This window comes from Leucoraja erinacea, chromosome 22 (genome assembly GCF_028641065.1).
Source record: "Leucoraja erinacea ecotype New England chromosome 22, Leri_hhj_1, whole genome shotgun sequence".
Lineage (NCBI taxonomy): Eukaryota > Metazoa > Chordata > Chondrichthyes > Rajiformes > Rajidae > Leucoraja > Leucoraja erinaceus.
Window position 1 is genome coordinate 24,602,148 of NC_073398.1, and position 27,368 is coordinate 24,629,515.

At 40.7% G+C, this 27,368-nt stretch overlaps 1 protein-coding gene across 6 annotated transcripts in view; it reads right to left on the bottom strand.

Annotated features, from left to right (window-relative positions):
* LOC129707819 (plexin-B2-like) overlaps nt 1-27,368 on the bottom strand; it is a 193,415-nt gene that overhangs the window by 123,028 nt on the left and 43,019 nt on the right. For all 6 annotated transcript variants that reach the window (XM_055653188.1, XM_055653183.1, XM_055653187.1 and 3 more), the window contains one exon: nt 7,871-7,974. The gene's annotated coding sequence lies outside the window, so the exon portion shown is untranslated. The remainder of the gene's footprint in view (nt 1-7,870; nt 7,975-27,368) is intronic.

Below are 27,368 nucleotides of genomic sequence, written 5' to 3' on the forward strand. Positions count from 1 at the left end.
GGCAGCTGGTAGAACAGCTGTCTCACAGCACCAGAGTGAGTGGGGTTCTATCCTGACTCGGGTGCTGAGTGTGTGGAGTTTGCACTTTCTCCCTGGGACTGTGTGGGTTTCCTCCAGGTGCTCCAGTTTCCGCCCACAACGTAAAGACTTGCAGGTTTGTAGGTTAATTGGCCTGTTTAAAGTACCCCTACTGTGTAGGAAGTAGACACAGAAATGGGATTACAGAGAACTAGGGTAAACAGGTGACCGTTGGTCATTGTGGACTTGGTGGGACAAAGGCCATGTTTCCCTGCTGTATCTTTAAACTAAACTAAAATTAACCACCTCAGCTCATTTCTGCTAAAGGCCTTATCCCCATTCCTTCCTTGCCAGATTCTTCACATATTTCAGTGCACGTCTGGCTGGACTGCCTTGGTCTACTTTCAACATACTTGAGTTCATCCAAAACCCCGTTGCCTATGTCCTAATTCTCCTAATGTTGTTCATTCAATGCATGTTAGTGTTGACGTTTGTATGTGAATCACTGTTCATAAAGGTGCTGAAATGCATGAAGAGGACCTCTAACAGTGCAAAACACATGCTCCTGCAACAAAAAGGAGAGACTTACCACCAAGACGACCCAACCACATGCCACCACCAATACCACTTCATCCACTCCCACAGTGCAATAAAGTCTGTGCCTCCAGGATCAACCTTTCACCACCTTACATGGTGATGATGGTCGACCCAACCGCGCATGCCATGAGTTGTAATGCTGAATACCACTTATATCCATATATATATACAGTATAATATATAGAGTCTGTGCCTATATAGGATATATATAGATATTTCAGCCATATAGATACATAGATGATAGATGGTATAGATATAGATAGTATAGATAGATGTGTGTGATATAGCGTATATATATAGTATATATATAGATATAGATATAGATATATATGTATATATATATATCTATATATATATATAGTATATATATGATTGTGTGTGTGTATATATATATATATATATATATATATATGCTGAGGCTCTATAAGGCACTGGTCAGGCCACATTTTGAGCACTGAGCAAATTTGGGCCCCATATCTGAGGAAGGATGAGCTGGTTCTGGAGAGGGCCCAGAGGAGGTTTACAAGAATGATTCCAGGAATGAGTGGGTTAGCATATGATGAGCGTTTGACAGCACTGGGCCTCTACTCTCTTGAGTTTAGAAGGTTGAGGTGGGACCTCATTGAAACTTACAGAATAATAAAAGGCATAAAAAGAGTGGACGTGGAGAGGATGTTTCCACTGTTGGGAGAGTCTTGGACCAAAGGTCGGCCTCAGAAGTAAAGGGCGCTCCTTTAGAAAGGAGGCGAGGAGGAACTTTGTTAGTCAGAGGGTAGTTAATCTGTGGAACTGATTGCCACAGAGGGCTGTGAAAGCCGTCAGTGGTTATTTTTAAAGCAGAGATAGACAGATTCTTGATTAGAACGGGTGTCAAGGGTTATGGGGAGAAGGCAGGAAAATTGGATTAGGAGGCAGAGATCAGCCGTGATTGAATGGCGCAGTAGACTTGATGGGCCAAATGGCCTAATTCTACTCCTATAATTTGTGAACTTGAGTGTGTGCTGGCAAGTGTCTGTCTGTAGTGACAGTTCTGAGCATGCGTGCAGTATTGGGTGTGCGCTGACATGGTAATATAAATTAGAGCTCGACATACTGGTCAATGTGGAGAACTAATTAGTACAGGGTATAGTTCTCACTTGCTGCAAAGTCCACAGCCAATTAGTATCAAGCTAATCATAGATTTATGGTTGTATGTATTATCGCTCTTCGAAAGGGTAACATTCAAAATCCACCATGAACGTCTGCCCAGACACACATTAGAAATGCCACAGGCTACGAAACTCATTTCTGGAACTCGAGCCATGGAACTTTGGAGTGCCAGCAACGTCGAGCAAATGTCTGTTCACAACGCAAGTCTCTCCAAACATCCTTTGTGCCAAACTAGTACCTCACATTTAATATACTACAAGCTGCAGAATGATTTCTTACTCAAACACTAACCCTGCCATTTCTATTTGTTTAGTTGATAGTGAAGGTTTGCCTCCATCTGTGTATTGGGCGATGAATAGATCTTCTTTTGTATGGACCTATTGTGGCCGTGCATATGTCGTACAGTGCCTGAACAATGATTTTTAAAAAGTCGAGTTCTTCAGCTTCAATTACCAGATTTTTGATCAGAGCTGGTAAATAATTGAATATCCAAATGAGATGGGATAGCATAAAGCTACCACATGTTAGGTCAACGAACAACCTAATATGGACAGAGGTTTTAAATCATGTTATCCATGTTTACACCAAAAAATTGTCTTTGTGGTTGGGCCTTCTTGGTGGTGAGCCACTCCCAAATTTTAGGAGAGCCCTGTCTAGCTCGCTCTTGAAAGCATCCAGAGCTGTTGTTGTTGAAATGAGTCATTTATTTGCCTGCGCTTGTGGAGTCAGGGCAAGAGTAAGTCCATAATCACTTAGCACATAAATAATGCAAAGCAAATTGACAATTGTCTGAAGCTTTCAATTGGTTTACAGGTTTGACAACCCGAGTCCCGTGGGGAAAAAAATGTGGCTATTTATTTTCCCCCTCTAAAATATTTTATCCACTCCAAACAAAAATCTCAAATAAAAATTTAGGGAAATATTCTATTCCAGTATTATAATGGCCATCAGGGGCAAATTTAAATACAAATGCACCCTGTGATTTCAATAAACACCTCTGGAACAGAACAATTATGTTTGGGTGATTATTATCCAGCAAGTTCCTATTCTATTTGTTCTGTATGATTGAGTGAAACATGGCTGTTTAGCTGCAGCTATCATAATTGTTCTCGCAACCAACTATATTCCCTGATGTAAGTATTTTTACATGCAGCTGGTTGGTAGTTACTAAAATAAAATCCAACAATAAATGGTGATCTGATTGGCACAAACTAAATAAAGCAGAATTTACCTTTCATATTCATCTTTAAGGCACTTAATCCCTTCTACATTGTCAGTACAATTTATTCAAATATAGAATTACCCCAATAAGAAGGTAATGAAGATAAATCTTACCTATTAATTGGAGCAAAAAAATAAAAAGATATATTACCTAATGAGCAGCACACCAATGTGCAAAATATTTAAAAGTCAGAGTGTGAAACATAATCTAAATGAGAAATTATACATTAACACAAAAACCAAAAACCACATACAATTCAATTGATTTCTACTGCAATTCACACTGAACCTTTGAAATGTACAGTAATGCCATGTCACTAAAGACCAGACCGGTTTTCACTTTTGCTATATTTACAATATTTTATTATTCTATTCCCAGAGGTTTCTAAGAGGGGATTATATGAAACTATAGAGACCTACTGCTTACTCTATACGCAGTTGAATTATACATGCTCATTTTGTCAGTCACACATACATGCAAAACAGCTGACACACATGGAAAATATTTGTGAACCAAAAAATCCAAAGTTCTACAATGGAAGGAAGAATAGTATTATTTGAATAATGCTGGATGCCTGCCAACAGATAATAAAACCTACACCATGCATTTTTGTACTTTGTTCCCCATTCCTTCCACTCCCAGGCTTAATGTCTGCCACTGCAGCAGATATCCAGTTTGAACTTTCACCCTCTCTACTTCTCTTCCAGTTCAGGACTTGCCCTTCGCTGCCCCTAGTTGAATTCAAATAACAACAACTGACCAGATTCGTAGCAAATGCAACTGGGTCACACACTAAAGAACACAGATCAGGGCAATACTAAGGCTGTGATAATTTTGTATATTGAATCTTAACCAATACTAGACTAAGTGGGACCTGTTAAGTCCTTGTCACACGGGAGGTCTGGTCCTCCAATGCAACCCATTCCCCAACGCAATATTCCACCAATCACCCATTGCTCCTAACTGCGCAGACGTGGCTCATTTCCTTTCATCCCCGAGAGGGAGCTGTGGGTGGGGGGGGGGGGGGGGCTTGGGAAAAAAAAAATGGGGGGGGGGAGGGGGGTGGAGGGGGGGGGGGGGGCACATCACAGGGGAGGAGGGGAGGGGCCAGCGGGGGGGAACCACAGGGGTAGTGGCTGGAATTGACGGTGTGATGGGGACTTGCAGCAGGAGCTGGTCGTTCTCCTCCACTGGGATCAGATTCTCCGCTTTCCATTTGGCAACATCACCCACTCTGGGCTGGGCTGGGTCTCTGGGGTTGTGCTGCTGCTTGGGGCGGGGCGGGGCTGGGCTGGACTGCTTGGGGCCGGGCTGCTTCGGGTCCCTCTGAAAATCCGGTCGGAAACCTCTGCCGGCCACCCTCAGCTCCAGTAAAGATGCGATGGTGCAGGAAGGAGCGGACCGTCCCGGGGAGTGACAGGGGAAGAGACAAATCTGTGCGGCACCGACTGGCAGAAGAGATCTATCTGCACAAGCGAGTTTTTTAAGAAATTTAAACCTCGCTAACATTTACAGCATTTAACCGATCGGAACGAACTTTGCGCACTTGTAGCACAGGAGAACAGTGAGTGAACTGGCCGAAAAAATTATAGAGCTATCGCAAATCGTTTTTGTGCAAATAGAAAGACTGCCAAACCGGAAGATAACAAGATCAGAAAAACATTATTCATAAAACAATTCAACAGCGTGATTTCAGAAAATGTTGCAGCTATCAACCTATTATGTCGGAGTCATGCCTCCAGCTTTCCTCCTGCATCGCATTATATTTTAGTCACTGTTCTACAATTGAATCATAGAGTTTGGAAGAAAGTTAAGCCGTCATTTTGAAATCTTGTAGGACTTATGAATTCCACTGCAAAGTTAAAACTCCCATTCTTCATCAAACTCCAAGCAGCAACACTGCATCGCCCTTCTCCTTAGATTCCTCTATATCTCTTCTCATCTTGTACTCCTGATTTCCAGTACAGCAAAGCAATACTACAAACATTGCCAATATTAACATTTATAAATATATCAAGTCAGATTAAACAAATGCTCCAACTTGCCCCTCTTCCAACCCCTTCTACTCACACACACACACTGTTTTTCTATCTCCCCCCCCACCCCCAATTCATCCCCAAAGACTTAAATGTAGTGTCATGTTGTGTGTCAAATTTTCTTGTGGAAATGCAGAACACTGGCTACAGATGCCTTAATGTTACAATGACAGATCGACAGAAGAAAATAGCCTTGGGCTCTTTCTTCTTCTCCCAATTGAATTCACTTTGTTAAACTTGTAAAGAATCTGATACTCCTTAGAAAAAAGACATATGGCACTGCTCAAGAATTTCCACATTCCAATCTAGCCTGCTTCATATTATCCCGTCAGTTTCCCAATAAACATATGCATGTTCTTCAAGTAGTTTATCACGGCCCACCACTGTCAAAAATCTCATTAGGAAGTTTATTAGCTGTCGTTTGGCTTCAGAAGGGCCAGAGGTAAGGCTATGTATTATACTTTGACAAGGCTATTGTATTGCAGCTATGGATCTCAAACCAAGAGTCACTGTATTAATTTGCTACTTATTTATTACACTAAGTTTGGGAAAATCTAATCCAATCAAAAACGCACTACATATAAATGTGCTCCTTGCGTTTAAACACAAATTAAGGCGCTGGACCATCTGCAATCCCAAATGTTTTTGAAGTTTTCAACTCGTCTAACGAGCCATTGAATGTTTAAACCAGATTTGACACCATAATGCAGACATACATCCAAGTATCACACAACCACCTCTACCAGTGAGAGATGTTGAGAATTATATTCAAAGCCACACTGTTTGGCTGTGACGCTGATGTGAAAACACAAAATTCACCTTTTGACAGCCAATCACTGACAGATCCCTTAGGAAAGTTGTCACTTTCAAATAAACCCATGAAGATTATGTTGCAAAATGAACAAACCAATTTACTTGGCCCTCAACTACATTACATAAATCAAAATCACCAAGAATTAAGGTACAGAAGGTGTCATGGTCACGTTATTCCATCGTGTTATCTTTCCGCACAGATCACAAATTACTTGCCCGTGCACCCCTCTCAAATCTCCTGAGGTGTCTGCAAAGACATTTTCTCTTTCTCCTCCCTGTCATTTTAGAAGAGGACTGTCAAACTAAAGTACAGCATTTGATTAGAAAAGTACATTATAAATACTTGGCAAGAGAATTTCATGATTCGAACATCAAACTTCAGACAAATGTGATCATTCCTGTTTTATTTTGTTACATTAATCCTTAATTTCTTTTTCTGATGGGTCTACTTCAGCAAGCTTTAGCAGTGGTCTTATGGTTTAGCTCTGCATTTTTATGCAAGCTTAATAAACCCAATTATATTATCCAGATAGCCTCAGTATTTAAAGGCTGAATCGTGTCCTCAGGTCTCAATCAGCAATACATTTTGGAGTTTTAAATTTCATCTAGCTTTATTTGTTTTACAAATCATCTCAAAAAGCATATTCATATTACTATTATAATCAATGTTGACAAAATAGAAAATTGCACAGTGGAGTCTATTTCAGAAATTGAAAATAGTTATTTAATTTCACTACAGAAAAAGATAATAATTATAAATTATTTCACTTTACTCTGAAAATGTAACCGTGTGCTTTTGGCTCCATGTCACTTTGAACCCAACATCATTCCCATATGCGCTGCCAATCACCCACAATCCTTTTCCTGAGACATCTTGTGAGAACTTGGGACTGAGTGACCATTATTAGCAGCATCAAATTGTCAAGCAAGTCAATTAGATACTTTTTAAAAATCAATTGGGGCCCTCTCCCAGACTGCACTAAAACCACAACACCTAATTTCCATTCCATCTCCCAATTCCCTCCAATCTCCATTCTACCAGTCATCCTCAGCCATCTGTCCCAACCCGCAATCAATCCGTCAACCTCTCCTCCAAACCTAATGCCCATTTGTCCATGCTATTCCCAAACCTCTAATTGACTCCCGCTATTCCAACTTCCTTCATTTTTATTATCCAAAATAATGTACTCAGATCCACCAAGTCACCCACGTCCAAGTTACTAATTCTTTACCTCAGTCCCTTTGCCTCCCATTCATGCCCCAACCCCAATCCCAGAAATATCTTAAACCCAAATCCATCTGGGCCAAGATCTTGGAGATTGTCCACATCCCGACACCTCAAAAGCACAAGGAATAAGAGAGTACTTTATGCTCAAATAACATGTAGGTTGTTTACATATGATGTTTGATAAACATCATAAATTCAATATAGTCTATGCCACATGTCAACTTCCTCCATTCTATTTTGTTATGGAAAAATCGTTCTTTCACCAGGACACAGTAAATAGCAAAAGCTGTTGAAGTGCACCATGGTCACGGCAGCAGTAGAATGGAATCTACAATAAACAACAAACTGTGGTATGACTTCCTTAACATAAATGAAGATGCAAGACCATTTATCTGTCTGCTCTTCATTAGAGTCAGTTTTCTTCCATTTTGAAATGGAAGAATGGATCTGGATGAGCAGCAAGGATTTTATAACAGCTAATTGATATTAGCAGCTTCTCCAATGCTTCTTTCTTTAGAGGCATTATTTTTTGTAGAATTATTTATTCATCCTATTATAAATGTTTGCAGACCAGAATAAATAGACAAACATGAATAATGCACTATAGGTTATGCAGAACATATCATAACAATCAATTAAACTACAGATAAATGAAGTTGTTTCACTCTCCTGGATACGGCTCTATTTTTAGCTCCACACCATATAGAGTAGGTAATCAATCATTCTATACTTAATGGCTCTTAACCAGAACAATATGTTAGCAGGACTCTGTAAATGAAACAGCCAGTCAAAACATAACGCGCATACCTCTAAACTAGCCTTAACGTCCCGATGTTGAGCTTGTGTTGCAAGTCTGTTCTGGAGTTACTGGAGATCAGTGATATTATATGACCACTTTGGTAACAAACCTCCTAGAAGACAAAACAAGAAAGTATGAAAATCTGAATTAAAATTTGTCACATTCATATTTCCGTCTCACAGTTAGAGAAAATAAGAAAATGTGAACTTAGTCTCAGGCGATTTTGTTGCAAGCAATTCTTTGGAAATTTTATGGGAAAATACAATAGCAACGCCATGAAATGATACATTTGACAGCATTAGGAATAAACACACACACACACACACACAACAGAAATGGTACTAGTGAACGTGAACTCTTGGGAATGATCCTCTAACCATATTGAACTGGAGTGGCATGGGGCCTATCCTCATCCCGACCAGCCTGACAATAAAATCTACATCCTTTAGCCTAGATATTGTGGTGAGTTTTGTGGGCAGTCTTTTAATCAAGCAAAGCCATGCGGACTTTCAAAACATAAAATCAATATTCAAGAAACAGCAATAACTGTCAGATGATGGTAGGTCATAAGTAATCTCCAGTGTCCAGGAAATTGCCATCCATTTTATTGCACAAAGGCCTTCTCATTCAAAGGGAACAGGCAATTCGACAATGAGCAACAGCTGCTGGGGGATTCTTCCAGATGGTCATTGAAATATCAATTTTCTCCTGATCAAAATGAAGACTGGATGTAATGAGGACCAATGACACAATTCAACATGTCTGGCGAAATATGCTGATTGGATAATGATTTCTATAAACATCTGAGATAATCAATGGAAAATATACTATTCATAAAATTAAGGAACATAATTAATATAAAATTAATCTAAAAATTGTCATATTCAGGTGAAATTTAGGTTGGCTTAAACTATGCCAGGAATGTGATCAATACAAATAATGGGAACGGTTCATACTCTGATCGGGATTTTGATCGAATGCCTAGTTTGGGAAACGCCATGCTTGGATCAGGTGACTACACCTGGCGATGGCACTTGCATCCATTGCCTACCAAAACATTAGGATAGAAACATGACATTGTCAAGTTCCATTTAGAAATGTCTAATTTTCCAAGTGTTAACAATTCATTGATGTACATTTCTCCACCACGACACAATTAAATGTCAAATCAAAGTCCCAGTGTGAAAATAAAATAAATGGAAAGTGAAACTTAACAGGATTAGTTGCAATATTCCATTGACCGTACAGCATAGAAAGAGGAGCCCAACTGTAATGTTGGTATTGTGGGAATCTTCTCCCACCCTCTACATCTAATTCCACCAGTATAACCTTCCTTCCATTCCTTTCTCCTTCCTCTTCAATGCCTTTAATCACTCGTTGCATTTGCATTTTCCACTTTTTTTTTTTTTTTTACCATTTGAGTTTCTCCTTGAGATTCCCCATTGGATGAATAGTCTAATAAAAGATAATTATCCTAAAATGCTAACCCACCATAACTTTTCCCACCATAGTTGATCCTTGACCTGCTGAGTAGTTTTAGAATTTTCTTTTTATATTAATGATTATTTTTATATTTGTGACTATTTCTGGTCTTCCACAAGCAGAAATATGATTTACATCTACATCTTTTTAAATTTATAAGCTTAAAGACTATTATTTCACCCTCAGCTACAGATGAATTCCTGCGGAGAGGAAAGCCTATTTGCTACCTGTATCCCCCTTCTAAATCTTTCTCCCTCTGCGCCACCGTGTCATACAAAGAATAGATTCATGAAACTTTAGAATACAAATCGTGGTTTGATTGAACAGGCCTCTCTAGACAGCACACAAGATCTAGGTGCAGTGCTTTGCAGAATGGGCTGGATTGTGCTGGTTGTGACCAGCTGATCTGAATGGAGTCACTGGCCACCCAAAGCCCTAGAATTGAACCCACATATTGTATAACACATGCAAGATTGGATTTAATGAGGAAACCTGGCACAGGATCCGAATCCAATTAATCTTACAGTTAACAAACTTGAGAGGACACGTGGAGGGCAAGCTACTACTTTAAAAAATAATTATAAACATATTTAAAAACATTACAAATCACATGTTTTTTGTATTTTTAACTATATTTCAGGAAAAACGGGTTACCTTTTATTATTTAATTTGAGCCACAGATTCATGTTAATTATTTCCAAATTTGTGCATTGGTTTTGTTGCTCACAACGTGCATTAAGAGTGAAGAATATTTGGAGAAATGTGGAAATGCAAGGGTAATTCAGAAGTTTGAGTCATAGATATATACAGCTTGGAAACCACTTTATTTATAATGTTTCTAAATATTAACTCATCCTTGCCGTTTGCTTAACCAAGCTAGTCCTACTTACCTGAGCCTGGCCTATATCCCTCCAAACCTTTCTTTTTCATGTAGCTAGCTACATTTCATTTAAATGCCATAATTGAACATGCCTGAGCCATGTGGCCTCTGCCAATTCCATGTGCACACCACCCTCTTGTTTGGATAGGTTGATCCTCGGGTCCTTTAAATCTTTTCCCTCTCACCTTAAACCTGTGGCCTCTAGTTTGAGCCGACCCTACCCAGGGAAAGGACAATGTCAGTTCATTCATTTTGCCTACTCGTGTGTCCAGCTGCGGAATGAACTTGTTTGGCCTTAACTTATTTCCTCATTACAAAGGCACATGTTTTGGCACAAATTTGTTGGAATGAGAGACGATAGGCAAAGTAAACAAACAAAAAATCCCCACTGAAATAGTACAGACTCGTTTCTTTGGAAGTTGAAGTGGTTTATCGTCAATCTTTTGGAATGTTCCTACTATCTGCATATTGCACGCTATCGACTCCTACGGGTTTCAATTTAAATTATCAACGAACAATGTCATCATCATTCACTACTAGGTTTCTGTACAGAGCACAGATGGCAAGTATCAATGAGTCACACGAACTGGTACATAGTCCTGGCTGGGTTCAATTAATAAAGTTTTCAGTAAAGCAATCTAATAACTGGCCAACTTTCCTATTACAATACGAGCTCATTAAACTAAAGTTCATGAGGCAGTTTAACAGGCTATTTTAAGTATTAGTCAAAGTCCATAATAAATAAAGACAATGCAAATTTTTGGATTCAACAGCAATAAAACTTATCACATCAGGGCATTGGTACACCTGGGGACTACCACAAACTGTCTGTAAACTCCTTTATGATTCATCCAGACTCCTTTTATCAACCTCTGAGTAATGGCGTACTGTTACATTTATATTTTTAGCAACTTATATTACCGAGTTAACTTCTGCTTTTTCCATATTTTTCCAAATACTCCTTTCTCCTGAACTGTACCTTCCAATGTTTTCAGGGCACTCTGACCCCTTCATTTTCCATCAATATTAAGATTCCAATTAAAGTTAGACCACAAGACCGTAAAACATAGGAGTAAAGTTAGGGCTATTCGGCCCCTCGAGCCTCGTTTGATTTTTCCTCTCTCAACCCCATTCTCCTACCTTCTCCCCGTAGCCTTTGACGCACTTACTAGTCAAGAACATACCAGTCTCTGCTTTAAAAATACTTCATGACTTGACCTCCACAGCCGACCATGACAATGAATTACACAAATTTGTCATCCTCTGTCTAAAAAAACTCCTCCTCATCTCATTCTAAAGATATGTCCTTTAATTCCAAGGCTGTGCCCTCTGGCCATAGACTCTCCCAACGTTGCACAGTTCGCAATGGATAGTCTCATCACAGATTTCAATAGGTGGGAAATGAAGGAATCTGTAAATAATTCTTCATTCAATTCCCCTTCAGGGTCATTTACAAACAGTAAAATTAAAATGACAGTAGACACAAAATGCTGGAGAACTCCAGTATTTTGTGCCTACCTTCAATTTAAACCAGCATCTGCAGTTCATTCTTCTACAAAGATTAAAATGACAATGCTCATTGTCAATCTATGGAGTTGGCTCATGTCCTTGACATTTGCAGCAATTTAACTGCACAAAATGGGGGCTTTGGTTGACAGATGGATGGAAAATTCAACAATTTTGATTTATGATACATCAGTTATCTCCATGCAGGTTCAAATTCAGCTTGCGTTTGCAATTATCCGACCACAATTCAAACAATTATACAGACATTAATCGCACTGGATATATGCAGTGATTTTTTAAAAAAGTTACCAACTAGATAAAAAAATGGTTCCCAGTTTCCTGATTTATAAGATAAGATGAAATCTTTAAAATCAAGATAACTCCATAATTGAAGAAATACATTGCAAAGAATCCCGATTATTCACAAAAATCAAATGTCTTTCATGGTTTCCTTTTGGAGCCCACACTGTGTGGAGCTAAGGCTGGCTGTATTCCCTGCTTCCAGGCAGCTGGCTTTCGCAGGCCCCAATTCTTCTAACACCTTGATATGACAAGATAAAATAACTCCAGGGAGAACCCATTAAACTTACCATCCATCTGTTGACAAATACCTTGCCTCTAAAAAAAAAATCAAGAGCAGAAATAGACCAGTCCCTCGAGCCTGCTCTGCTATGATTGAATATCTGAACATCCAGTAATTCATAACCCAACCGATCCTCGTATTCCTTGATTCCCACAGTGCCAAAATTCCATCAATTGCATCCTTCAGTACAATGACCAATTAAGCATCACTCAGGAATAGAAATTCAAAGATTCACAATTGCCAACAAAGAAATCTCTGCTATTTCAAGCCCTAAACTAAATATAACACGCCCCTTTTATCTTGAAACCATCAGTTTAGATCTGGACTCCAGAGCCAGGGCAAACAACCTGTCAGCATCTAACTAATTAACAAACCCTCTGTTTTCAGAGCAATGACTGTATTGCATCGGTTGCAACTCCCCACCATCACAACAACCTCAGCCCATACAAAGTCACCGCATTGTTCGAAATTCAAAATCTTATCACAGGACTGTTCTCCACTCCGCGTAACAGTCTACTGGGTTTTGTTGCTTGCATGGTCTGATTTTCAATGAGATGGAGAATTATGGTTCTGCTGTGGTTAGTAAGGGTGGAATGAAATATCTAAAAAATCAATTTTTGTCAATGTTTAGTATTGGACTTGTGGGGATGAAGAATATGAAACATCAATAATAATTTGGGAATCTCTGCTCTGAGTATCTTTCCTTCGGCAACATCCAATACCGATTCAGCTGCAAACACAGAGGGCCATAAAATCAACACTTCAGTCCACAATTTATATTCCCATTTTCACCGTTTATTAGTGATGCTTTGTTATTACTCTGTTGCTCTCAGCTCTGCTTGCATTTCGTTTTAAGCAGATAAGCTGTTCGGTATACTCATGATTTAATCTTCAAAATGTTCCATTGTTTCAGTTTACACAACATAATATAATTTACCACAATGAGTTTCCAAAAATAGATAACAAAGATGGCCAAAAAACAAAGTGCTGGAGGAACTCAAGAGGGTCAGGCAGCATCTGTGGAGGGAATGGATGGACAACGTTCCCTCCGAAGATGCTGCCTGACCCACTGAGTTCCACCAGCACTTTGTTTTTTGCTCTATACTCCAGCACCTGCAATTTGTTGGCCTTCATCAGTCAGCGATTGAGTATAGAAGTTGGGAGGTCATGTTGCAGTTGTATCAGACGTTGGTGAGACTGCATTTAGAGTATTGTGTTCAGTTCTGGGCACCATGTTATAGGAAAGATATTGTCAAGCTTGAAAGGGTTCAGAGAAGATTTACGAGGATGTTGTCAGGGCTAGAGGGTCTGAGCTATAGGGAGAAGTTGAGTAGGCTGGGTCCTTATTCCTTGGAGCGCAGGAGGATGAGGGGTGATCTTATAGAGGTGTATAAGATCATGAGAGGAATAGATCGGGTAGATGCATAGAATCTCTTGCCCAGAGTAGGTGAATCGAGGACCAGAGGACATACTGTGGGTTCAAGGTGAAGGGGAAAAGATGTAATAGGAATCTGAGGTATAACTTTTTCACACACAAAGGGTGGTAGGTGTATGGAACGAGCTGCCAGAGGAGACTATCCCAATGTTTAAGAAAGGTAAAGTTAGACAGATACATGTACAGGACAAGTTTGGAGGGATATGGACCAAATGCAGGCAGGTGGGACTAGTGTAGCTGGGACATGTTGGCCGGTGCGGGCAATAGACAATAGGTGCAGCAGTAGGCCATTCAGCCCTTCGAGCCAGCATCGCCATTCAATGTGATCATGGCTGATCATCCCCAATTAGTACCCCGTTCCTGCCTTCTCCCCATATCCCCTGACTCTGCTATTTTTAAGAGCCCTAGCTCGCTCTCTCCTGAAAGCATCCAGAGAACCTGCCTCCACCGCCCTCTGAGGCAGAGAATTCCACAGACTCACCACTCTCTGTGAGAAAAAGTGTTTCCTCGTCTCCGTTCTAAATGGCTTACTCCTTACTCTTAAACTGTGGCCCCTGGTTCTGGACTCCCCCAACATCGGGAACACGTTTCCTGCCTCTAGCGTGTCCCAAACCCCCCAACAATCCCACATGTTTCAATGAGATCTCCTCTCATCCCTCCAAACTCCAGAGTGTACAAGCCCAGCACACGACAGTCCCGCCAAGTTGAGTCGAAGGGCCCGTTTCCATACTGTATCACTCTATGACAACAAAATCAATGATTTTGTATATGTATGATTTAAACTTGAAAGTGTTATCATGAGTGCATGCAGCATTCCACATACGGTCATCCGTATGACAGATTTTTTCCTTCCTAATTTTTCTTGGCCACAGCTTAAAGAACCTTTATTTCATTTTAAGACACAAAGAAAGTGCTGGAGCAATGCAGCGGGTCAGAGAACAAAGATAGTTGATGGTTCAGGTTTCTTCAGTGATTCTGTCAGTCTGAAGTAGGGTCCCGATCCGAAATGCACCTATTCATGTTCTCCAGAGATGCTGCCCGACCCACGGTTACTTTAGCACTTTGTATCCTTTTGTATTAACCAGCATCCACAATTCATTGTTTCTCCGTGTCATTTTGGCTGCCTTTCTTTTGAACTTTACCCTCTTTAATACCCGACAAACTGGGTGTAAGACAGCCCCCCTATCTCTCTCACCCTCCCTTTAAAACAGCGCCTGACACGTGCTTTCCCCACTATTTGTCACACTGCAAATGGCTGAAAAAGTTAGAAATTCAATTAATCAGAGGTAGCATCTTGTTTTTCAAGGTTATTGCTCATTAGATTCTAATTTTCAACTTCAAAAAGAGCAACTCAACCAGATCCAATTGTCTTCAGGTCAGATATCATTGAAAATAGAATTCCCAAGTTAACACACATCTCTGGCTATGGATTCTGACAATATATCTAAATAAAACAGTACATTTCCCTCTCCACTAATTGCTACCCACCTATTGCTCAATATTTTCAGTGTTTCTCAATATTTTCATATTTTTCTAAGTGTTTACCATTATCTTTCAAAGCACTTTGTATATTTTTCCACATTATTTTCTTCCAAGGATTTTTCTTTATGAGTGAACATTTCAAAATCTTTGTCTTCTCTTCTAGTATTTCTTTCTCCTTTCAGTACAAGTCTTCTCTCCATGGGAACGGTGTAGAGGACAGAAAACTTGTCCTTTTTTGAAATATGAGGCACTTGGGTGTCAGCTCAAACAATGGCAAGTGATCAAAACAATTACAAGGAATTTTAAAACTAATGCAACACTGAGTCTCAAACAGAGCTGCTGACAGTGGTATCATCTGCAACAGAGATTTATAAATACTTAAATCACCCAGATCTAGCCTATACAAAGGCTTTTCACAGAATTCTGTTAATTGAACAGTATCTAATTGGACAAATGGGCATATGCTTTGGTACAGATTTGATGGATCTCCAGCTTTGTCAAATGCCAACAAAACACAAGGTACTTGAGCATGTAGACATGCAAAAATAGATGGAACCAACAAAAGGTTAATAATGTTTCTCTGCTGCTTTTTGTCATGTTTTTATATTAGGTATGCGTAAGAATGCTGATATTTCCGAACATGGTTTTTTTTCAAAAGTGTAACTGGATTCTTTGTTTGGTCAAGAGCAGAGATGGGCTGAACAGATGAGCAGTTAAAATAAAGGAAATTCAGAACAGAAGAGTACGAGTTAATACATTTCGGCATAAGGTAAAAGAGCATAAAGGGCCTGTCCCACTTACGCAACCTTTACAGGCGACTGCCGCCACCCGTGATAGGTCGCCGAAATTTTCAACATGTTGAAGATTCAGCGGCGACCAGAAAGACGCTACGATTCTTTGGAGACCTCTCACGACCATACAGGCGACCCCTGGGGACATGTCACACGTGACCTCTCACGCCATAGGAGGCGACCCCTGGGGACATGTCACACGTGACCTCTCACGCCATAGGAGACCTCTCATGACCATACAGCCTGCAGCATCTTTCCATACAGCCTGCAGCATCTTTCTGGTCACCGCTGAATTTTCAACTTGTTGAAAATTTCAGCGGCCTATCTCAGGTGCCAGCAGTCGCCTGGAAAGGTCGCATAAGTGGGACAGACCCTTAAGAGAGAAACCAGAGACTGCTTGAGAAACATCTAAGAAGGACAATAAAGCACTTGCAATCCTTGGGTTCACTATTAAGAGGCAGATGTTACAAATGTCAAGAGTTAGAAAGTCATATAAACCATTAAAAAGTTACTCAACCACACATCTGGCCACCACGCTTTAGGGGAGATGAACATAACCATCCTCAAACTGTATATCAAGCAACATTAAAGTTAAAACTGAATTAAATTAATCAGACCCATGACCCTAACAGAGCACAATGCATGCAAAAAGGACTTCCAGCTCAATTTACCTTACACACTTCCACCTACAAACACCTGAGGACTGGTGTCTCACAACCTTTGTCCTGAAAATCTCAATATTAATTCCATTCCTCATGAAATGTCACAATATCAAGTCTAACATGGCCAAAAAAGTATTGATCATCACCTTCCTCAGTTGGAAAATGGTAGAAGTGGCCACTGCCGAGCCTCTCTGAAGAGAAGGTTCCATCTTCACACCAATCACATTTTTTGTTTTCCTTGACAATAATTTTACTACTGATCTGGCAGCTCAAAACTGTGGACCATCAGCAACTGAAATCAACATGACTGCAACCATCCACAAGAAAAACAAGGCAGCGTGCCTTAATGATTACCGTCCAGTGGCTCTAGCATCCACCCCCATGAATTGCTTCGAGAGGCTGGTCATGGCGGCAGATTAACTCCAACCTCCCAGATAGCCTTGATCCACTGCAGTTTGCACACTGTAGCAACAGGTCCTTGGCAGATGCCTTTATCTTGACCTTACACTTATCTCTGGAACATCTGGATAACAAGGACACCTACAGTGCCCTCCATAATGTTTGGGACAAAGACCCATCATTTATTTATTTGCCCCTGTACTCCACAATTTGAGAATTGTAATAGAAAAAAAATCACATGTGGTTAAAGTGAACATTGTCAGATTTTAATAAAGGCCATTTTTACACATTTTGGTTTCACCATGTAGAAATTACAGCAGTGTTTATACACAGTGATGGAAAGACTATGTGCTGAGTGCTCTCTTATACCAATACTAAACATGACTGGAGGCAATTAAACACACCTGAGCAATTACAAACACTTGTGAAGCCATGTGTCCTAAACATTATGGTGCCATGAAATGGGGGGAATATGTATGAACACAGCTGTAATTTCTACATGGTGAAACCAAAATGTATAAAAATGGCCTTTAATAAAATCTGACAATGTGCACTTTAACCAAATGTTATTTTTTTTCTATTACAAATTTTAAATTGTGGAAACGGAGGCAAATAAATAAATGATGGGTTTTTATCCCAAACATTATGGAGGGCACTGATGTCAGCTGATGTTTCTTGACTATTGCTTTGCCTTCACACCATAATCACAACCAAATTCATCTTCAAACTCTTGCACCTAGGAGTCAGCAACCCTCTTTGATGCTGAATCCTTGACCTGCGGACCCATAGATCACATTCAGTGAGGGTAGGCAATAAAGCATCCTCCATGATAAGTCACAACCCACAGTCTTGAGTGGAGTCTGAGAATCATTTCCTCCAGATTCACGATCAGCTTCTTCCCATCGACCACTTTGTTCTTGCACCACACTGCACAACCACCACCACAAACCCAGCTCAGTACAAAATCATTATGGACTTTGTGTAAAGTTGCACTACATACTTCAGTTTACACATTTATGGTTTGGTTACCAAGCATAACTGATAATTTATTATGCAATTGTTCATTGTACATTTGTGTTGTTACGTGAATGTGTCTGCAAAATCTCAGCAAGAATTTCATTATTCCGGATGGTGCATATAACAATTAAACACATTTGACTATTGTCCCCATCAAGCATCCAACAGTGGTTCAAGAAAGAGTGCTCCAAGCTACCTAAAAATAAAGTGCCAATTTGGTGAGGCTGTAATTCTGTGTGCTAAGCAGTAGAAACAGCAAATAGTGGACAGAGCTAAGCAAAGTCACAACCACCAAATCAGATCAAAACCCAACAGTATAATCATATCTAGTCATGAATCATGGTGACTAATTAATAGCTGGTATCAGGAGGCAGCTTTAAAGAATATCATCATCCTTAATGATGGCGAATCCAGCCTGTGTGTTAAACCAAGACTGAAGCATGCACAATCATGTTCAGTCCATACTGCCAAACAGATGATCCATCTTGGCTTCCTTTCAAGATCCCCATCATCACATAGAACCATCCAATTCACTTCATATGGCATTTAAATGGCTAAAAGTACCAGATAGAACAAAGACTGAGACTAGGCAACACATCAGCTGCAGTACTGAAGACTTGCAGTCCAGAGTGAGCAGGTGTCTAGCCAAGCAGTAACAGTCATAAAATTGGCATCTCATTGATAATGTGGAAAATTGCCCAGGTTCTAATGGTGGAAAGCAAAAGAAACATAGTCTGATAAATCGCCAACCGGGCCACTCTCAATCAAAGTGCTGGAAGTTCTTGACAATGTTAACAAAAAGCTACATGCCTAGCGTGAGTCTATTCATCAAAATCCAGTGTTGGGTTTTTTCAGTAACAGAAATGCAGGCTTCATCATAGCTTTAGTTTGCATATGGATCAAAGATCTGTATATCAGAGGTGTTGCAAAGGCATTTCAGCAGCTTTTAAACCAAATGCGGCATCGAGGAGGCACAGTAAATCTGAAGTTAACTGGATTAAAGAGGAGGAAATATACAATGGATTCATACCTCAGACAAAGGAAGATAGCAGCAGTTAATGGAGGTCAATCAATCCAGCCCGAAGACATTATGCAGGAAAATCTCAGAGCAGTGTCCCAGGCCCAATTACATCTATAGCTTCCTCAATAACCATTCTTCCATAAAGTCATCATTGGAGATGTTTACTGCTATTGCACAATGTTCAAGCCATATACAACTCCTCAGTCGATGAAACAGTCTACACCTGTATGCAGTAAGACCTAGATAACATTCATGTAGAGTTTAATTGCAAGTAATATTTGTTCCTCCAAAATGAATGCCAACAAGAAGGCATCTAACTACTAATAGCCGAGTTCAATGTCATTAACACAATCAACATCTTGACATTACCACAATTAACACCGTGAACCAGAAGATCAATTGGACAGCCATACAAACACCATGACTACAAGAGCAGAGTGGAAATTGGGTATCCTTTAATGAAAAACGTCACTTCTGACAACTGAAAGACTCTCCGCCATCAACAATGCACAAATCAGGAGCGTGATCTAATATTCTCCAATGAATGCAATTTGAGCAACACTCCAGAACCATTGACAACAAAGTAGCCTGCTTACCTATCACTATCTTAAATCTCCATTCCCTTCACCACTAGCTGCAGTTTGTACTACAGGTGCACAACCTTTTATCCGGAGTTCCGGAAACCGAAAAGCTCCGAAAACCGGACATTTTTTCCAGGATGTCGCCTGCACACCAAAGCTCGCGCTTGGCGCCAAACTTGACCCACGAAACGACCCACGGAGACCGGGGAGACACTTAAACATCTGTAAATCATTGCTTAAATGTTAGGTTGTAGCTTCGGCAACTCTACCCCTGGCTGCGCAGCGCTCCAAATCCAGCGCGGCCCACGGCCGGACACCCGCAGCCCCAGCTCCGCGACGTTGGGAGTCGGCGGCCACAGCGCTCCGGAGCTTACTGCACGGCGACCCGGTAAGGCATTGCCCGCTCCCCGCTGGTATCCCAGCGTTGCGACGCCGCCGACTCCCAACATCGCGGAGCTGGGGCTGCGGGCGTCCGGCCGCGGGCGGTGCTGGATTTGGAGCGCCGCGCAGCCAGGGGTAGAGTTGCCGGGGTCGGCGCTCCAACCAGCGCCGCCCGCGGCCGGACGCCCGCAGCCCCCAGCTCCGCGATGTTGGGAGTCGGCGGCCACAGCGCTCCGGAGCTTACTGCACGGCAACCCGGTAAGGCATTGCCCGCTCCCCGCCTCTCCGACCAGGTAGGGGACTAAGAATTAAAGTTTCCCCCTTCCCCCCCCCCCACCACATAAAATCCCTCCAAACTAACTGACTAACATTTAAGCAATGATTTACAATGATTCCCCGGTCTCCGGGGAGGAGGCAGCCGCTCCAGACTTTTCAAGTCGCCCGCTCTACCTACCTAATCTATGCTAAAAATCTTCCATTCGGAAATCCGAAAAATTCCGAAATCCGAGAAGTGTCTGGTCCCAAGGCTTTCGGATAAAAGGTTGTGCACCTGTATCTACAAAATGTAGTGTGACACCAGGTTATTCTACGGACATTGCTAGCATGGCAATTAATTATTGCCCACCCCCAAGTACCTTGATTTAAAAAAAGAGGCTTGTGTCAGAAATAGGCAGTGTGGGATCAAATGAATTCCATTACCATATTGAAACACACATAATCCTGTCAACGTAGATGTCAAGATATGTTCACTTGTGGGAGAGACATAAACAAGGGGACATAGCTACAAAATATGTGCTAATCATTTAAAACCGAGATGTATCAAAACATCTTCATTCAGAGGGTAGTGAATCTCTGGAATTTTCTGCCCCAGAGGATTGTGTAAGCCATATCATTAGATATTTTTAAGGTGAAGTTAATTGAAGGATATGGAGAACTGGCATAAAAGAGGTCAGTATAGATCAGCCATGATCGTATTGAATGATTAGGCAAGTTTTAGGGTCCCAATGACCTATTCTTGCTCCTATTTGCTTGTGTTCAGGTCTCTAAAAGACAGTAAACTTTCAGTGGATTAGGGATTGCCTCTCCAGTGGATGTTTCACGCCTCGTGGACAAATAAAAGTAAAAACAATGCACAATTGAACTTTGATTATAAGAATTAACCCAAATTCAATCAAAAACCTTTAAAATTAGTCAAAGCGGTAACGTTATTGCCATTACACTGCCCTGACGGTGGTTCCGATTGGTCTTTCGCATTAGTACAGCATTCCAACTACATGTCACTACAAAACACTGCACTTTCAACTTCCGACCATAATGATGAGCGTACAAGCTATGCCAAGAACTCCGACTACTATCCGTCGATGTATCAAACTATATCTTTTATTCAGTGTCTCTCACTCAGGAACGTACCAAAAAAGGAATTAAGTCAGTTTTACTATATATGGGAAATGCCCATTGTGGCAATGGTACAAAGAATCCTGAGTACATTATTGTAGAATACTAAATTATTCAGGCTTGTTTCCAAAGCAGCCTTGCTTAAAACACACAGAGCAAACCCCAAAGCAAATATTTCCTTTGATGGGGAATGATAAAGGTTTCTAAATGGCGAATGCAAAGTGATATGAATAAACTAAAATCTACCAAAGGGAACATCGTACAAGCATTTCATTGATTGTGTTCAGTGAATAATCACGACTTTGTCACAGCGTGGTGCAAGCCAAGGCCTGGACTGGATTGTTGAATGTTTGCAACAATAAAAAGGAGTATTGTTAAGTGAAGTTGCTAGTAATTTGTACAATAAATCATTTATTTACGCATCATTCAGCATTGCTTATAATCTCAAACATATGACCTGGTGGACACTGGTGTTGAGGGCTTTCTGCATTGTTAGCAGTTGTAGATATTAGCACGGTACATTGAACAAAATCTCTCTTTACACAGGAACACATGAAATACGAGAAGGAATTGTTAAATTGGTCCCTCGAGTTTGCTCCATCATTCAACTTCACTTTCTACCCCAAACACAATTTCTGTCATTTTCCCCATATCCCTCGATTCCTCTAATATCCAGAAATCTATTGATCTCAATTTTGAGTGCAATGATTGAGCCTCCACAGACAACCAGGATAGAATTACAGAAATTCACCACTCTTTGAGTGAAGAAATGTCTCTGCATTACAGCCCTATGTGGCCCAACATTTATGTTGACACTGTAACCATGTCTTCTATGAACTTTGTGCATTATGATGAGGTCACCTCTCATTATTCTAAACTCTAGAGAACAGTCTAGCCTACTCAATCGCTCCTCATATGACAGACCTGTGATCCCAAGGATAAGTCTGATAAATATTCACAGCATTCACTTATGGCAAGTACATACATCTTTAGATAAGGAGATCAAAAATACATACATATTCCAGGTGTGGTCTCGCCAAAGTGCGGTATCTCTAGTAAGACAACCTTACTCTTGGACTCAAATCTTCCAGCAATAAAGACCAAGATATTATTTGACTTCTTGGTTATCTGCGGAATTTGCATGTTACAAAGAGACATAGAAAATAGGTGCAGGAGTAGGCCATTCGGCCCTTCGTGCCTGCACCGCCATTCAATATGATCATGGCTGATCATCCAACTCGGTATCCTGTACCTGCCTTCTCTCCATACCCCCCCCCCCCCCCGATACCTTTAGCCACAAGGGCCACATCTAACTCCCTCTTAAATATAGCCAATGAAATGGCCTCAACTACCTTCTGTGGCAGCGAATTCCAGAGATTCACCACTCTGTGTGAAAAATGTATTTCTCATCTTGGTCCTAAAAAATTTCCCCTTATCCTTAAACTGTTTCCCCCTTATCCTTAAAATGTTAGCTTTCAGTGACTTGTGTACAAGGACACCCAGATCACTTTGAGTGTCAACGTTTCCCAAACTCTTACCATTTAAAAAACACTAAGCATTTCTATTTTTTTTTTAATTAAGTGGATCACCTTACATTGCTCTCTCCAACTATCACATCATTGCCCACTCACTTACCTTGTCCAAATATCCCTGCATTAACATCACCTCTCACCTGCCTACTAATTGTCATCAGGAAACTTGGAAATTTAAATTTGATTCTTCAATCAGAAGTCAACATAGACTATGAACAGATGTGCTCCCTGCAGTGCTCCCCACATTTCCATGCCAACCTGAGAAACACCAGTTTATTCCTATTCTCTGATAATCATGTCTCAATCCACACTAACACGCTCAACGTCAAATTCCGAAATTCCAAATATACTACATCCCTTGGCTTCCTGCATCCACTTTATTAGATGCCTCCAGAACGGACCCCACACCACCTGCCATCTTCCCCCGGACCACCCCACAATAATGCAGAATAGTGAATCCGGATTTTCCTTTCAGAAATCCAAATGGTCATGTTCTTAATTACAAATTCCTCCTTGTTCTCCACTGCCAATATCAGGCCAACAGGTTTAGGTTTTTGCAAAAATGCTGTTAAACCTGAAAAATAATAGGGCATTATTGAAAGAGAACAGAAAGTGCAATGCCCTGCCAAAATTCTTCCTATCACTGAAATTTTGCAAAGGACAAAAATAGTCATCACTTATGTCTAGTCAATACTCCCTGTTGTTCAAATTAATCAATCATTGGGAATTACTTGTTTAAGATATTTTTTAAAGTGCGACATAATACAGGTTTTTAAATACAAAAGAAGCCAAAGTTCATCTTTATGATAACCCCCCTCCCCTCGTGCTCCAGCGGGAGCAACTGTTATACATACTAGTTAAATGGTGCAGGTACACGACTGTACCGACCTTAGGGGTTTCATTTGGGACAAGGATTCAAGTTTGAAGTGGACCTGGCTCTAAGGAAAATCTTTCCCTACACTTAACTAGTGACAAGTAATGGAGAAACACAGCTGACAAATATTTTTCTCACAAAAGGACACAACGTGCTGGAGTACTACAGTAACTCAGCAGGTCTGGCAGCATCTGTGAAGAACATGGTTAGATGATGTTTCAGGTTGAGATCCTTTTTCAGACGGACCTGCTGAGTTACTCCAGCACTTTGGCATCCCTTTGTGTATTAACCAGTCGCTGTAGTTCCTTGATTCTGCAAGAAAGTTTCTCACATCCTCCTGTGAGCTAAATTTTAGGAGAAACGGATAGGATGCAAAATTGCGGAGGAGGATTCAAAATCCAACAATGATTTGGCTGATAGAATCAGAAAAATCACAACATTAAAGAGAAGTAATTTGGCTAATCACGTCCACAGCCAGTTGAAAAAGAGCAGCCCAGGCTGTGGTCTAACTAGCGTTATATATTGTTCTGTCATCATAAAATGCTGCAATACTCAACTGGCCAGGCTTCATCTGTAGAAAAAATAAACAAAGTTAACATTTCAAATTGAAGAACCTTCATCAGAAATAGGAAGGAGAAGAGCTACAACTAATTTCTTTGTTGACAGTTCTTAATTTGTGCCTTTGCAAATGGATTACGTTGGAGAATTGATTCAATCATCTGTCTACCGCAGAAGTTAAACAATCGTGCCTGTAATGACTCAGTTTATCTCTTCCCCTTCTCGCTTAAACAACAGGCAAGGTTGGCAGTCTTCCAACCTTACAGCATGACTCCTGTTGCCAGGAAAGACTGAAAAATTATAGTCAGCACTCCCCAATTTCCTCTCTTTTAACAGTCTGATAAACACTTCTTCTCCATGCGCTCATCCATCCACTGGCAAAGCCTATAAGCCCATTATTATTTCCTTTCTTAATAGGGCACCCCACACTTCCTGTATGAATATCAACATCAGCATCAGCATCATCCACGCCTGCTGTGAAGATTGCTGCACAACATTTATTAGAAATCTTGTGCACATCCTCGGCCTTGAAACAGGTTACTGTACAAACAAAGCAGTATTCAAATTATCAAGCTATTTTTCCCAACCTTCCTATGCCCCCCTGATCCCAAAAGATCAAACAGTGGAGTATGTTTTTTTTTTAAAAGCTCTTGGAATGCCATCTGGTAACCACATGGGTCAGAATCTAGTGCTGGAAACATTCTGGGCTGTATTCATCATAACCAAAGCATTTGAAGAATACAAACAACAGCAAATTCTCAGTTCAAATAGTCATCCCTTGCTTGATTATACACATTCACATCTGTTACACGAGCCTCGTTGTTTAAAATGGTTTTGTACTGTTTTCAAGTCATGCAACTGAAAAGGGAACAGACATTTGTTGTCTTGATGCACACCTTGCGGATGGTTAAAAGAATTTTGGGGCACCAGGAGTCACTTAACACAGGCTCCCCAGTCTTAGATCTTCTCTTGGGAATCTCATTTCTAGCTTATGGTGACAGACAGAATACGGTTGGGGGATTTAATAATACGAACACTATCAAATATCGAGGGTGGGTAAAAATAACTAATTGTTTAGTACTGCTGCGTTGTGGGTTATTTGACACTTCTCAGCCCTTTTTGGATTTGTTGGCTAGGTCATTTGCACACATGCACGACTATTTTATCTAACCAGATACGAGCAGACACAAGAGACAACAGATGCTGGAATGGAAATTTCTGTACTGACCTGGTTGTCCTGGGCCTACTACACTACCAGTGTACGGCCACACACAAACTGGAAGAATAGCCTCGTATTCCATAACAAAAAGGAACTGATGATGAGGGTCTATACCAAAGATTGACAAAAAATGCTGGAGTAACTCAGCAGGTCAGGACATATCTCTGGAGAAAATAGATAGGTGATGTTGGGACCCTTCTTCAGACTGATTGTAGTAGGATGGGGGGGGATTGGAAGCAAAGAGGCAGGACAAATTATGGCCAGCAAACAGATGACCTCAGGTCAGGTAAGTTCCCCTATAGGCAGTTTGTTGGATAGAAACAGGCGAGAGCCCAAGGGGATACGTATTTGGAAAAATGTGAAGCTAGTTAGTGAACATAGAGTGGAGGAGGTGCGTGGAGGAACTGGTGCAAGGTCAGCCAAGGGTCAGTGGGAGTGGGGAGAAAAAGTAGGGGGGGGGGAGAGAAAAAAAAAAGGAGGGGGGGGAAAAATAGTGGCGTTTGTAGAAGTTACCTAAAATTGGAGAATTCAATGTTCATTCCATTGGGTTGTGCTGTGTGGTTATGATTGCTGTAGCTAACCAAGCCTCATATTCTCTTGGATAGCCTACAGCTCAACAACATGGACACCAAATTCTAAACCTTCAGGTAAACACTCCCGTCTCCTTCTCATCTCCCACCCACACATTTATTTGCTTCCAGTTCCCTGCTCTCATTGTCTACTTCCTTTCCTGTCCTCTATCCACTCATCACCCACCCCTCCATACTCCATTTATTGTCATACACATCAGGGTGCAATTAAATTCCTTGCTCACATGAAGCTCATAGATTAAACTGTAATGATAAAGACAACAATAAATTTGAATGCAAAACAGCAGAATGGTGCAAGATAATAGAATCTTTACCATATTCCTTTGTAATTTGATCTGTTCCCAAGAGAACCAGCCCAACATCTCCAATCTATCCAAAAGGCTGAAACCCTTCATACTTGGAAACATTTCATAAATAATTTCGGCATCTTCCCTAAAGTGTTCGTATCTTTTCTAAAGTAGCACCAGAACTGCACATATTACCCCAGTCCGAAGAAGGGTCCTGACCTGAAATATCACCTATTCATTTCTCCAAAGGTACCACTGAATTACTCCAGCATTTTGTGTCTTTTTTTGGTAAACCAGCATCTGCAATTCCATGTATCCACATACCATCCCAGTGATTGCTCAACCCCTGGTACATAAAAGTTCACCATGACATCCATGTTGTTGTTTTCTACTCCTTTATTTATAAACCCCAGGATCACATTTCATTCTGTCAATCTGTCCTAAGGTTTTCCATGAAGTATGCTTGTATATAACCCTAGATTTATGTCTTTGCACGCCATTAGCGCTGTGCTGTTTCTCATCCTTCCTTCCAACATGAAAAACATGACATTTGTGATCAGCCATGAATGGCGGTGCTAGCTCAAAGGGCTGAATGGCCTACTCCTGCGTCTATTGTCTATTTCTAATCTACCCACCCATTCCACATGTTTGCCTACATCTCCACGAGATCTATTATTGAGTAGGCTTGAGATGAAGTGCTCCTAAATGAGTTTAGTATAGACGATTGCTTTATGATCAGCCTCGATCGAGTGGGCCAAAGATCCTTCTTCAAGCATTCATTACACCTTCAGATTTTTGGATCATCATCAAAGTTAGAAACTGAACAGACAC